The 13,298-nt window shown below is 42.1% G+C and overlaps 1 protein-coding gene across 3 annotated transcripts in view; it reads left to right on the top strand.

Moving 5' to 3' along the window:
• The window catches only part of RNF152 (ring finger protein 152), a 45,473-nt gene that overhangs the window by 20,195 nt on the left and 11,980 nt on the right, over positions 1-13,298 (top strand). The window contains exon 1 of one of the 3 annotated variants that reach the window (XM_037381566.1): positions 11,758-11,995. The exons of the other annotated variants lie outside the window; for them this stretch is intronic. The gene's annotated coding sequence lies outside the window, so the exon portion shown is untranslated. Of the gene's footprint in view, positions 1-11,757; positions 11,996-13,298 lie in introns of those variants that run through there. 3 annotated transcript variants of the gene reach the window in all.

Here is a 13,298-nt window from a genome sequence, read left to right as displayed (position 1 = left end):
TATTTGGAGGGCTTCCTTCACTGGCAAGAAAATCTGCTAGGTTGCCCTGTTTCTGAGAAGTATTAAATCAAAAACTACCTGCATGCGAGCTGTTTGCTACAGATAATTTACTTGCTGATTTTTTTCTTCTGCTTGTGAAATACCTCTGAAAGCTCCATTGCACTGGGACTCTGGTATTGACTGACTCTTCAGATGTGACTATCTGCGTATTTGTATGCCTGCACCGTGTCAACTTTTTTTGGTTGAGGGGAGGCAGTGGAAGGGAGCATGTGTAGCACTTGATGTTCAGCATTTAGCTCATTTGGGTTGGCTGTCATTTGCAATGTCAATTGCACAGCTTGGAGTTTTCAAAACACCAAAGCAACTCAGGAACATTTTCCACAGAGTAGATCCACAAAAGACCTGAAGTACTGCAGTACCAAACTTGCAGGCACTGCTTCTGGTGCAATGCCAGGAGAAAAGTTGGCCCAAGAGTGGGATTTGCAAAAGCTGACATCCCAAATAAGGAGACACATGAGCTGGCTACAACAAGGGAGAAACAAGAGGAGGTCTTTTAAGCCGGTAGCCCTCTTTCTGTACTGGGAAGATACGTTGAACTGCTCCTTTTTATTCCTTTCTGGAGTCAGGTAATGTCTACTGAGGTGTAAGCAGTGAACAAGTTAGCGGTTGCGCTCTCTGAGTTAGGTGTGATGCTCAGCCTGAAGGAAGCTAAGACTGAGCTCCCACCTTTGTCTGGCGGCATTTGATCGTGGATCTTTTCCTCTCCATAGGTAAACCCATTAGACTGCCTGGATTCTAGCCCTTCTCCAAATGAATTTTTAATATAAAATAATTAAACATTCATTGGAGCAGGGACAGGAAACCAGGTCTCTGCCTTCCCCTCGTACTCACTTTTCCTTTCTGACCTGAATATTGAATTATGCACTTCAAAGTTGAATGGGGTCAGCAGGAGGCATTGGTGGAGCTCTGCTGAGCTACTGAAATTGCTGGTACTTAAAACTTTCATCTGAGAGAAGGGAAAAGAATATTACCATTTTATCAGATTCACCCTTAGTGAATGAAAGTTTCCTTCTGCTGTGAGCATACCCAGGTTCTTGTGTGGATTCACTGAGCCTGCCGCTGGCATGTGGCTTGGGGAAGTCCTTCCCTGTTGCATGCAGATTAATTTGGATAGAAGACTTGTTTGAAGGTAAATTTAGCCCAGCTGAGATCTTCCTGATGCAGGTAAAGCTGAGGCCAATAATGACAGTGTTAATATTTCAGATGTTTGTCCCCAGTGCAATAGACAGAGATGCTTTCTGAACTGCAGATCACAGACCCAGTATTGCAACTAGGTGTCTTTAAACTTTTTCTTAGGTAGTACCCCTTATATTTTTTACTGATGCTGATGTAACCTTTGTTCAGAACTTAAGCTTGCAGTCAACAGACTTCTTAGTTACCTTCCCCAGATCCCTTTGAGGCAGCCACTATTGAGAGTGGTGTGGGACTATCTGCAGAAGATTTCTTCTGCCTGAGGTTCTGCCCTGAGGAAAGTAAATTCTAGCCACCTCTTGGAGAGATTGCTGCAATTCATAAGCCAGCCCCTCATGTAGGTGAACCAGCCCTGTGATAGACCCATGCTCGACACGTTCATTGCTCCTTCAGTTGTATTGCAGCTCAGAATAGCTTTTTTTCAGAGTAAGGAGGAGAACAAGGGGCCATTGAAGATAGCAGGTAATCAGCACCACTGATATTTCAGATTATTGAATTGTGTTGAAATAATGAGTTTTTTCATCAGGCTAGATTGTTTGTACCTAATTCTCTGAATCGTGGGTTTTTTTCATTGCAATAACTTATGTGGGGATCTGGAGGTTATGAAAGGGATTGCTTCCCCTCACATTGAATGGGGTCCTGTGTTTTGGCTGTCTTGTTGCATTGCTAAGCCCAGACCCATTTATGTTCAAATTTGAGGATGAGATGTTATCAATCTGAGGAAGTGGGGTGCTTGCAGCATCCAGAAGCTGTGAGCCCCTCTAATTCCGTTTCACTTCAGTGTCGAGCACTGGGGCACTACTGTGAAGACTGTAGATCAAAGTCTTTCTGTCATGCTGGTGCAACCTGGCTAAAGCCTTGAATGGTTTTGATGAACAAGGGTTTAGAGATCTGGCCCTGTGTAGTAGTTTTCTTTTAAACTGAAAAATGGAAAGAATTGTGTGCTGAAGGATGGAGTCAGGGTTATGTTGCTACAAAGCCTCAAGAATGCTCCTGGAGCAGAAAAATCCCTCCTGCTTAACCTCTAAGTGGTAAAAAGGTGAAGCTGTTTGCCTTTTCAGTTGGTTTTACAGCTGGTGTGAAGATTCGTCCTGTATTGCCTTCTAGAAGTTTCTTCTGCATCCTAATTTTGTCAAAGTTCACTAGTTTATTTTATGGAGGGGAAAAAAACCCTGAAATCTCCTTTCGCTGAAAACGGGACTGAAGAGTTAGGTTTAGGAATGCTAGCACCATCTCCCATGGGAACTGTAATTAGCATACTTTGTTTTCCCATTCTTCCCTCCGGGCTTGGCTTTATGGCTGGCTTCCATCTCCTCTTTTCATGTTGAGTTGCACTGTGGTTATGGGAGATGCAATCTAGCTGGGAAACCCAATCCCTGCTGGAGAATGGGAACATGGGTCGCTGTATGCAAGTACCTCGAGCTGGTATAAGCAGCATTTCACAGTTCTCAAAATGGGTTGCCAAATTTCCAGGTTTTAGCAGAAAGGCAGCAATTCCCTTAGTACGGGTGACATAGCTGTTCATTTCATTCCATTCATAAGGCATTCACTTGAAACCTGCATTAAAACTTACTTTTCTCTAATTTTATTTTAAATTAGCATCTTGGCTTAATTTGCAAGTGCAAAATACCATTTTTTAGGGGCTTTCCCTGCAGTAATAAGTGGATACTGGAATTTGTTGTAAGTTCAAAGTACAGCAAGTAGGAGATGATGATTTGATTTGCCTGAGGAGACTTCTCTTGTTGGTCTAGCATAAAGATTTCTGAATTGTGGAATGGAGCTAGACCGGGAACAGGAATAAAGTACTCTTCAGACTTCAGATTTTACTTTCTGGAGTAGATTCCCTTCTTAAAGTAGAAATCAACAAAAATACTGGAGTTGTGTTGATTGAACAGACTGATGTGTCATCAGTTTGTGGAGTAGGAGATGCATCAGTGTATGAAGTTTGAGCATGCCTAGAAGACAGAAGCTGGTCAGTCATAGAAAACTGGTGAGAATTCAGTGAAGTTGTATTGCTCCTAAACTTGGTTTTAATGAGCAGTGAGCTGTTTTTACAAGAACACTGTTGCTGCTGTTATGTTGGCTAATTAGCAACCCCCCTTCAGGAAAAAACCCTGACCCTCCTCAAAGTCTTCCAAGTGTATAGAAACTTCTCTCAATTTCACAGTCTTCTGCCTTTTAGCTTACAACTTACAGCAAGCTGCCACTCTCCCTGTTTGTGTGACTTCCACAGAAGACGCAAGTAATAGCGATTGAAAGGGAATTTTAGAAGAGATCAGAAAATCTAGGGCATGTCAGGATGATTTTGAGGTGATCTTAAAAATCCAGCAGATCAGCTGCATTTTTTTAAAGGTTTTTTTTTTTTTTCCTGCATGTTTTGAGATTTAGCCTCCCTGTTCTTTATCTAAAGGTTGGGAAGAGTGAGGCTTTCCTCTCAAACAGAGCATGTCACATACATTGGCATTTGGGGGAAGCAGGACTGCTTGTGGGGTGACCTGTTCTCCACCAGAAGGATTTCTGGGCAAGTCTGGCCCAGTTCTGTTCTTGAGAACAGTTACTGTGAAAGAGGCTTTGCCCAGCTCAATGGAACTGCTTTGTGTGAAGGGGTTGTGGGCACAAAGAGATACTGGCAGGACTGGACCCAGGCTGGTTTTCACAGCTTTAAAGAAATGAGGCTTTTAAAAAAGTCTTTATCCACCTGCAAAGTCCTTGTGATATTTTTTTAAACTCCTATGTAAATTTTTAATTATTTTCATAGATAAAATAAATTTCACGCTATCATACTGGTGTTCATGAGCATCCTTGCAAAAGAGCAAGGTAAACCAGTGAGAAGGATTTTGGTAAAGGAATGTGCGTTTTAAGAGGATATTATGCCCATGTTCAAAAAAAGTTTAAGGAAAAACCCTCACACGGACTTCCCTCTTGGGGTCCTGATTTATAGTCCAGGTCTTCTCTCTTCTGATGGAGCCACATCTCTAACACAAGAAGATGTGAGCGAGCTAGAGCTGGCTGCTTACGGTCTTGCCTTAGTAATGAGGATTTATTTAAAGAAAGGTTAAAGTTTCGTGACGTGTTTGCTTTCTTCCTTATGTCCACTTGTTTGGGGTCAGCGTGACCCAAAAATGAGTCGTGGTGTTTGGTGAAGGGCAATGGAAACACGACCTCACAACTACAGGAACTTTACTGTTGTAGCCCTTGGAGGAGCTATAGGAAAAAAGCCCTTCATATTCTGAGGAACCTGACTTGTTTTTTCCAACATTATAGGGTTACATTCCTGTGCTACTGCTTTCTCTGCTGGCTGAAACTCCTCTGTGGGGTCCAATGGAGAAACTCTTAGCTTTTTATGTTAATGGGTGGTTATGAAACAAGAACAAAAATATTAAAAGATCATGCACTGGCAATTTAATGAAATGATAAGAATCTACAACTTTGCCCTTTAATAAGATTATAAAACTGTTGCTTTTTCAAATGAAGGGAGACACAGAGGTGGCTGTAGCCTGTAGATGTGCAATTTTGAATCAGGATATCATGCTGCGTTGGAATTTTTCTGTTCACTCCTTTAAAGGTCTCGTTTTCTAGCACTGGTGCTCATTTCTGTTGTGTATTTTTAAATAATATACAGTAACATTTTTCCATCATAAAGGCCTGTGCATTTCAGTGACTTTTACTGCTTTCTTTAGAGAGGTTATGCAATCAGATATTTAATGACTTTTTTCCTTTAAAAAAATTTGAATGCCTGTGTTCATATCGTACTACTCACATTTAGCACCTGTGTTTTGCACCTGCACTCTTATTTTGAGGAGCCTGAAAGTCTACTTGCAAAATCTGAGCTCATTTGTGAAAATCAAGCTAAAAAAAGAATATAGGTGGATAGAATGATCATCTTTAAAGCAAGAAGCTTTCGTTCTAACGTTCCTTCCCTCTTTAGCCCCCCACCTCCATTAAATATATGATATTTTCTTCTAAATTAAAGTTCAGCTATTGCAAAGGGATTGACCTTTTTCATATCTATTGACTAGTCAGTGCTGGAGAATTTTGCATGCCTTTCTGAGCCACTTACAATGCAGTTGTCTACATTTTGCTGCTTGGAAACATTAAAGCTCCCAAGAGTCCACACTAATTGCAGTCTCCTCTATCAAGAGAGGTTGCTCATTAGAGATAGGCGGTTTGTTGTACCTAATAGCGAGGAGAATACTGCAGCCTGGGCACCCCTTAGTTCTGCTTCCTAGTCAGGTGGGTGGAATATCAAGGAGAGCATCCATGCATCTGTTCAGGAAGATCCATCGAAAAAGGAGATCCAAATAAGTTCCTAACAGCAACTGTGCAACTTGGTAAGTTGGAGATATTTCTGAGGGCTCATGATAACCACCAGGCAGTTACACGCTTCATTGCTGCTCAGCGTTAAGATTGGTATGGGTTACAGTTAAGCTCCATGACTTGCTTTTCCACAGGTGAATATTTTATGAACCAAATCCACATTGGGATAGCAGCTAGGAAGGCAGTGAGCAACAACAGCTGCCCCATTCTTCTTTTCATGCCATCAGCCCATCTTTGTGTGTTAAAAGATACTTGCACTAAAAACATACTGTGTAAACTTTTGTCCAGTGCATATAGTACGTAAACCTTGAAAGGAATCATACCTCTTTCAGTGGGTGATGTTAGTGAACCATCAAGAAAAAAGGTAGGTGTTTATTGCTTGTGAGGAAATAAGTTTGGAATTCTAGATATAAATTAATTTCCTAAAACACTATGGATATTATGTGGCATTGATTGTGGACCTCCTGCTGCAAGAAGGGCGCATTGCTTGGTTTTAATGTGGTTTGTGTGTTGCTCATATCCACAGAGATGACTGTAAACTTTTCCAGTTTAGTGTCTATTTATATTTGGGGTTAATTCAAGGGGCCAGGGAATGCCAGTGATCCACTGACATATACAGGAGAGAAAAGGAAATTAATGACTTTCTGACACATCTTTTCTGCTATTTCCACATAAGCAGATGGATCCCACGATACAGGTTTGCCTTTAAGGGGAATTTAAGAAGTAAATACTTGCACTTTTGGTAAGAGGGCTGATTATTGTCCATATCTGAATGGGCAACGGGTAATTCATAAAGACTTCTGATAAAAATGCAGGCTTTTTTTCCACCCAGTTGTATGACCTTCAGTGTTTTAAACTTTTCCAGGGGACAATGATATGGGAATTGCATCTTTGTCAACTGAGCCAATTCATTACTTCTAAATGCTGACTGCTATGCTTGATGCCTAGAGTTGGACAAAACAACTGGGTTCCACAGTTTTTCTTTAAAATTTCAGTTTCTAAGAGAATAGCACCGTCTTCCTAGGTTTAAGGGTACCTCCTATCTCCCCTAGGTTGCACAGTGTTTTAGGGGGCCTCAGTTTGAAGATGGAAGGATTGGGAGGGTTTCTAGCCAGAGCAAAACAAGCAATTGCTCTTACAGTTGGATGAGAGTTGCAAAGGTCAGATGAGCCACAGCTCTTTGAGGTGGGTTTATTTCTTCTGGCGGACAAGGCTAGTACTAGACAGAGGCTTTCCTGACAGTCAGTGTTTGGTTGGAAGAAGTGTCAGTTTGGCTGACTTTGCTGTGGGAGGAGTGCAAGTGTTGGGCAAGGCAGAAGGCTCAGAGCGTGGGAGTCTTCACCACACCTCAAGGAACCATCTGTAGCGACGCTTCCTAGCCGTGCAGGTGAACACTGTAGCTGTAGCTGTATGTGTAGGGCATAGCTAAAAATAAACAGAAGGGAAACTGGTTTCCTAATCATTAGGGTGTGTTTTTTGTTGTTGGTCCTGTCTTAAAGCAATGAAAGCTAGCATTATTTCAGCTATATCCCTGCTTGCTGCTTGGTTGGAGGAGTGTAGGAGAGTGGTGGGAGGCAGTAAGATGCTGCCACCTCTCCAAGCACAATGTGGGGAAGCAGCTCTAGCTGCCCTGAGGGAGCTCTGCCCTCAGTCAAGGAGCAGGTAATGAGCTCAAGCTCAGTGCTTGGGGTGTGCAGGTACCCTACTTGCTTTTAGAAATGACTGCACAAGGCGCATCTCACCTTGCTGATGCATCCCATCCAGCACCAGGATAATCTTACGGTGCTAAAAGCTGAGACTGGCAGCATCTGGCCCTGCTGTTTGGGAGCGGGAAGGTGGAAACCGTCATCCTAAACCAAACCTCCTGAAGGGTGCTAAAGCCAAGCTAGTGGGACAGCCGAGCAGAACTGGTGCTTAATGCTTTCTATTCTGGAGTGCCACCTGCTGGGACTTGCTCTCTCCATGCCCCTCTTTTCTAGAGGCAGCTGCTCCAGAAGTTGAGAGCTTAGACCAAAGAGGATGGATGTTAGTAATAATAATAGTGCTAATTATTTGTATTGATCATTACATTATTTTTTAAATTGTCGTAATACTTAAAGACCTTGTTTATTGGCAAAGACCTCACTCTGGCAGGTGTTCTGCAAACTCAGTGTGAAAGAACCTGGCAGAGACTTCACTGCTTAAAAAATACAGAGCACAGTATATGAAGGAGTGGTTTAAAGAATAGCAAATGATTTTTCCAATCCATGCTGTTACTCAGCAAAATATGAAGTATTTTTTTCTTTATGTCTTGATTTAGTGAAATATTTTGATCATTTCTGTGGCTGGCAAAAATCCAAAAGCAGTTATCATGAAAGTGAAAGACAACTGACAGTGAAGTCACTTAAGCAAAGTTAGGAAAACACTCAACTCTAAAAAGTAACAGTGATGTCAGTAAACAAAGTAATTCTGAAAACCTTTTGGCTGAAAAGCAAGGGATATTGTAGTTCATGGCAATTTTCAATGCAAATTTGGGCCCAGAGTTGACTTTTTTCCTTAATTCTAGCAGATAACTTGTTTTGGCAGTAGAAAAGAGGTATTTTTTGAATCTGTTTTGTAACTGATTTTCTGTCAATGGGCCAAATCCTCACTGGGCCAACTCAGTGTGGTTCCTTTGGCAGTGGTTTGGTTGTGTGCATTGACGTTTCCAGTGTTCAGTGCACCACTGTAAGGCACACAAATGTAATACTATAGCAAAAATGGAACAAAGACCTCAACTGAGTGGAATGTGGTCAAATCCTGCATAGGTGTTTAAAGCTGTATGCATGCACACTGTGTCTTCTTAGATCATCTCTTCCAATGCAACACTTTCTAGAGTGGCAACACAGACTTTTACCCTTTCCCCCTTTCTTTTAGCAGTCCCTAAGACATCTCTTTGGTTCTTAACTGCTGTTCTGTGTGGTGCTACATGGAATAGAGTCATAGATTCGTTTAGGTTGGAAAAGACCTTCAAGATCATTGAGTCCAACCATTAACCCAACACTGCCAAGTCCACCACTAACCCATATAATTAAGCACCATGTCTGCACATCTTTCAAATATCTCCAGGGATGGCGACTCAACCACTTCTCTGGGCAGCCTGTTCCAGTGCTTGACAACCCTTCTGGTGAATAAATTTTTCCTTATATCCAATCTAAACCTCCCCTGGTACAACTTGAGGCTGTTTCCTCTTGTCCTATCACTTGTTACTTGGGACAAGAGACTGACACCCACCTTGCTACAACCTCCTTTCAGACGGTTGTAAAGAGCAATAGGGTCTTGCCCTGAACCTCCTTTTCTCCAGGCTAAACAACCCCAGTTCCCTCAGCTGTTCTTCATAGGACTTGTTCTCTAGACACTTCACCAGCTTCGTTGCCCTTCTCTGGACACACTCCAACACCTCAAAGTCTTTCCTGTAGTGAGGGGCCCAAAAATGAACACAGCATTCAAGGTGAAATAAATGTTGGAAATAAGTGATGAAGCGTACCTGAGGTAAGTCTTCAAAAGCAATTAATGCTTTTGGGATATACTCTGGAGATCATTGGGATGAGTGTGACTTTTTTTAGAAATCCCTGAACCACCTTTCAAAGTAAGATCATTTAGATCCTTAGCAGGAAACACCTGTAAAAAACAGCAATCCTTTCAAACATGTAGTCCTCTTCAGGGTTCGATCGCATCATGAAAAGTGACTTGTATGTTGAAAATGCCCCATATTGTCATTTTTTTTTTAAGCCAGCAACCAAAAAAAGCTGAGTAAGTGGCTTTGTAAACATGCTGCTACAAAACTGCTGCTGATAGCTGGAGAGTGTTTATCTCATCTGCTTTTGCTAGACTGGGAAAAGTAAAGAAATCATGGTGTATTGCTAGACTTAAGCATTCCACATCCAGCAGTAGAGTGATATGAGTAAGAGGTACTTCTGACTCACTCAGTGGCTGACCACATCAGAAGAAAAATTGGTACAGAGTCAGTACAAAAAGCTTTGTTTGCCCTTTGCATTACATTTTCATGAATTTCTTCTGAAAGAAAACAGTTGAATTGAAATGAATGTTGCAATGAGCTGACATTTTAATGGAAATGACCATTTTTGCCTAAGGAGAAAGTATTTGCTTAATTTGATCTGAAACTGCCAATGAATTTGTTCACCTCAAAACTACATTTCTTTAGTGAGCTCTAACTCACATGCAGAAATCATGAGACTGGCTTGCAAGACAGAGACTGAAGTTTAGGGGTTCTACCTAACTGGGATTTGGGGCTTCTGAAGTTCATGTTTTCAGGCTTTTCTTCAGAAATATGAGGCTAGCAGCTTGATTTTTACCGAGTACTGAATTGATCGTCCATAATCCCGTGAGCCTGGGATGCACCATGACTGTATACTATTAAGATTGTGATGGAGTCTTGAGCATTAGCAACATTATGCCATTATCTTTTCTAAGTTTGTTCTGATTTACATTGCAAGGACTGCAGAACTAGGCCCAAAATTAAGAGGTAAAGCAGTTTGCTTCATTTTGGTTGTTTTACTCTGATGTAGCGTAACACAGTCCTTTCTGAGCATTTGCGCTCCATACAGCAAAAATGCTGTATACTGTTAGTTAAACTATTTTCACACCGGGATGTATCAAAAGCAGCCAGACTTTGAATGGCAGAAATATGATGGGTGATGTCTAGTTCAAGCTTTGAAGCTTACTTTAGAAAGAATGAAATACAACCTGACAAAGCTTGGCAGGTCTGATAAACTTCTTGCAGCTACAGAAGGTGAGTGGCTTTTGGAATTGAATACCATCTCTGTGAAGAAAAGTCACAGTAGATTTCACATGATATGGACAAGAATAATTTATTTTCCTGTGCATATGAGCAGCCAGTTACTGTCCCCATCCCAGCATGGCTGCCAGAGCACAGAGGCTAGCAGCTCTGAGCTCAGTCTTCCAGAGCTGTAATTTATCTCAGCCCACTGGAGAGGGGTGTGGCGGAGCTGACCTCGGTTACGGTGGTTGCCCTTGAGAGCACCACATTGCTTAGCTGTGAAACTACTTTTGTCTGCAAATGGTGCCGGTTCGTATGGGGGAAAGACTCGGTGCAAATCCCCTCAACTCTATTCTAGACTTCATCATAGAAGTCCATCCATGGGAGTCTTCTCATTTCTCTCACGGGGATGTCCATGTCCATGGGCATGAAGGAGAGAGCTGAGAGCTTCTGCTGATGTCCGTTGTCTCACCCCTAGTCAGAAATTTTCTCTGGTGGTACTGGGGCTTCGAGTCATGCTGTGTAGCTGGTTGAGTTAGTTGATGTGCCACCAGTTGTTTAGTTGCAGCTGTTGTGGGAAGGCTGTATCATGTTTCCTCAGGTCACACATTTTCAGGGTGGTACAAGGGTAGCAAAGGCATCTGCACTTAGCGATTCCCTTTATCTGCCTGTGGCTGCTGGCACGACGTTCTGTATTGATGAACAGTGTGTTAACTATGTAAATGTGCAACTGACCTTGAACGTGTGTCTTCCCATTAGCTTTCGTGGCTAATGTCAGGCCATGCACTTCATAACTTGTCAGGACTGGAGCTCCTGGAGTCTTTATAGTTTACGGCGAGAAACATGTGGTTTGGAAAAGTATAGGAAGAAATTATTTATCTACTATAGCCTGCTAAAGCTCTTCTGGAGGATTGTACTGGTGTGAAGACAGAGATATAAATCATGAAATAGGAAATCATCGATATGGATGCAGTTCAGGCTTGGTCGCAGTGAGAGTTGGACCGTTCCCAAAATTCACTAAGTAAGGGTGGTATTAATATTACTAGCTGACAGAGTTACAGGGTGAATGATTAGTTTCCAATAAGAAAGGAGCTTTTGGATCAGTTCCAGTTCCTTTTGGTGTAGTCTGCAAACCAGAATGACCAGTGCCATGACCTGGAGTAGCTGTAGTGCTTATCAGAGACCGAAAATGCATGAAGATCACAATTTGTCTGCATTAGGAAATAGCATCGCAGTTGACCTTGAGGATGCATATTAGTTTGCTGTCTTCTACTGTCGTGAAGATAAGCTCTTGGAAGCAGTTCTTCTGCGTTAGGACTCTGTTACACCTTTTCTTTTGATAAAGAGGGGGCTTTACTCCCTTGTGCTGCCCATTTAGCAGATTTCAGGAGAAAGGTAGAAAGATGAAAAAAGCTGCCCCTGCCCCATCTAATCTCCTTCAGACCTTATTCAACTTCTTTATAGTCTATGAAAGAGAAGTATTTACTTACTTCTTGTTCTGTGGCTTCTAACAAAATATTTTCCTATTTCTTAATCACATCTATTTCAGTGTAAAAGGATGTATTATTTTGATTCCCTTAGGTCTGTTGCACTTTTTTTAGCAGCCATGTGAAGGTAGCTGTTCGGTGATGTGGCTTGCAGGATCACATCCTCAGGAAGCCACGTGGGGTGAGTACAGAGTGCACAGCATGTTAAGCAGGTGGGATGTATGAGGTGGGAGCACAGAGCAGAGTTGCAACAGTTAAAACTCTCATTTGAAGGACTTCTGTTTGCTGAGTTAAGTGTGAAATTGAGTTTTCAGTTTTTGTATTGCATAGTCAGTGTGTGAACGTGTGAGTATCGATTCCTTTCTCTCCTCCCCTGTTTGAGCCAGGTAGATTTTGACCTAGTTTTATCAAAACCTATTCAATGACCTCAGAGAGCTGTAGCACTCTCCTGTAATTACAGACTGGTGTCTTAATACACTAATTCAAGCTGATTCCCACTCAATCACCCGCTGACCTGTATCATTGAGAAACGTCTGCATTTGAGCTTTATTTCAAATTACTTTTCTTTTTTTTTCTGGATGATGTATTTTCTAAGTCTAATACCAAATCCTCAGGGGAGGGAGGGAAGAATCTTTTAATTAAGTTTCTCTTCAGGTATCAGGCAAATTCTATCAATGGCAGATGAAGCATAAGACTCTAATAGGAGAGCAAAATTTGTCATTTAAGTGATCAGGTGCTTCATGCCTCTCAGCATTTCAAACGCCACAGAACTGTTGTGTTGCCATAAATGAAAATCTCTTAGAAAGAAGATATTGCATTGCATTTAAAAGCTGTTACTGAGAGCGAGTTTAATGCCTATACCTCCTCCTGCAAGGCTGTGGGATTTTGGCTTGAGTGACTGAACGTGGGGCCTCACATTAAGTTAGGGAAGCAACGCCTAAATCCGTCTTTGCCAACCACCTGCTCCACATGTCCTGGTCATTAATAACTACTGATGCTGCTTTTATTCTGGGGCTGAGGGGTAGATTTCTTTTCACACCACCCCTCCCACCCCCATTCCTCTTGATGTCAGTTTGAATGGCAAATGGGCCTCTCACTTGGCAGTGGAAAAAACTGGCTTTTAATGCCTCTCACCCTGGGGTTTAGGAGTGAGTCAGGCATAATTAAGAGCAGCCAACAAAACTGAAGAAGTGCTAATGACTCTGAAAGTGGTGTGCTCAGAGTGGGCCGTAGAAATGAGTACCATCCCTTGGGATGCTTTGAATGCTGGAAATTTTGTTTATTTGCAAATTGGGAGGAACCTTTTAATATCCGGTGCTGGGATATTTTCACATTTGGGATGGCCTAGGACAACAGTCAGGTCTCTCATCCTGTCAGTCCAACCCTCATGCAGGAAGAGAAATGCTAGGACTTAGGTCAGCAGAAGTAGTAAGGAATACTTTCACACTCGCCTAGCAGGGCAGAGCTTCACCTGGGGGTTCACT

The sequence above is a fragment of the Falco rusticolus genome, chromosome 3, assembly GCF_015220075.1.
Source record: "Falco rusticolus isolate bFalRus1 chromosome 3, bFalRus1.pri, whole genome shotgun sequence".
NCBI lineage: Eukaryota > Metazoa > Chordata > Aves > Falconiformes > Falconidae > Falco > Falco rusticolus.
This window is presented reverse-complemented; position numbering and strand designations above follow the sequence as displayed.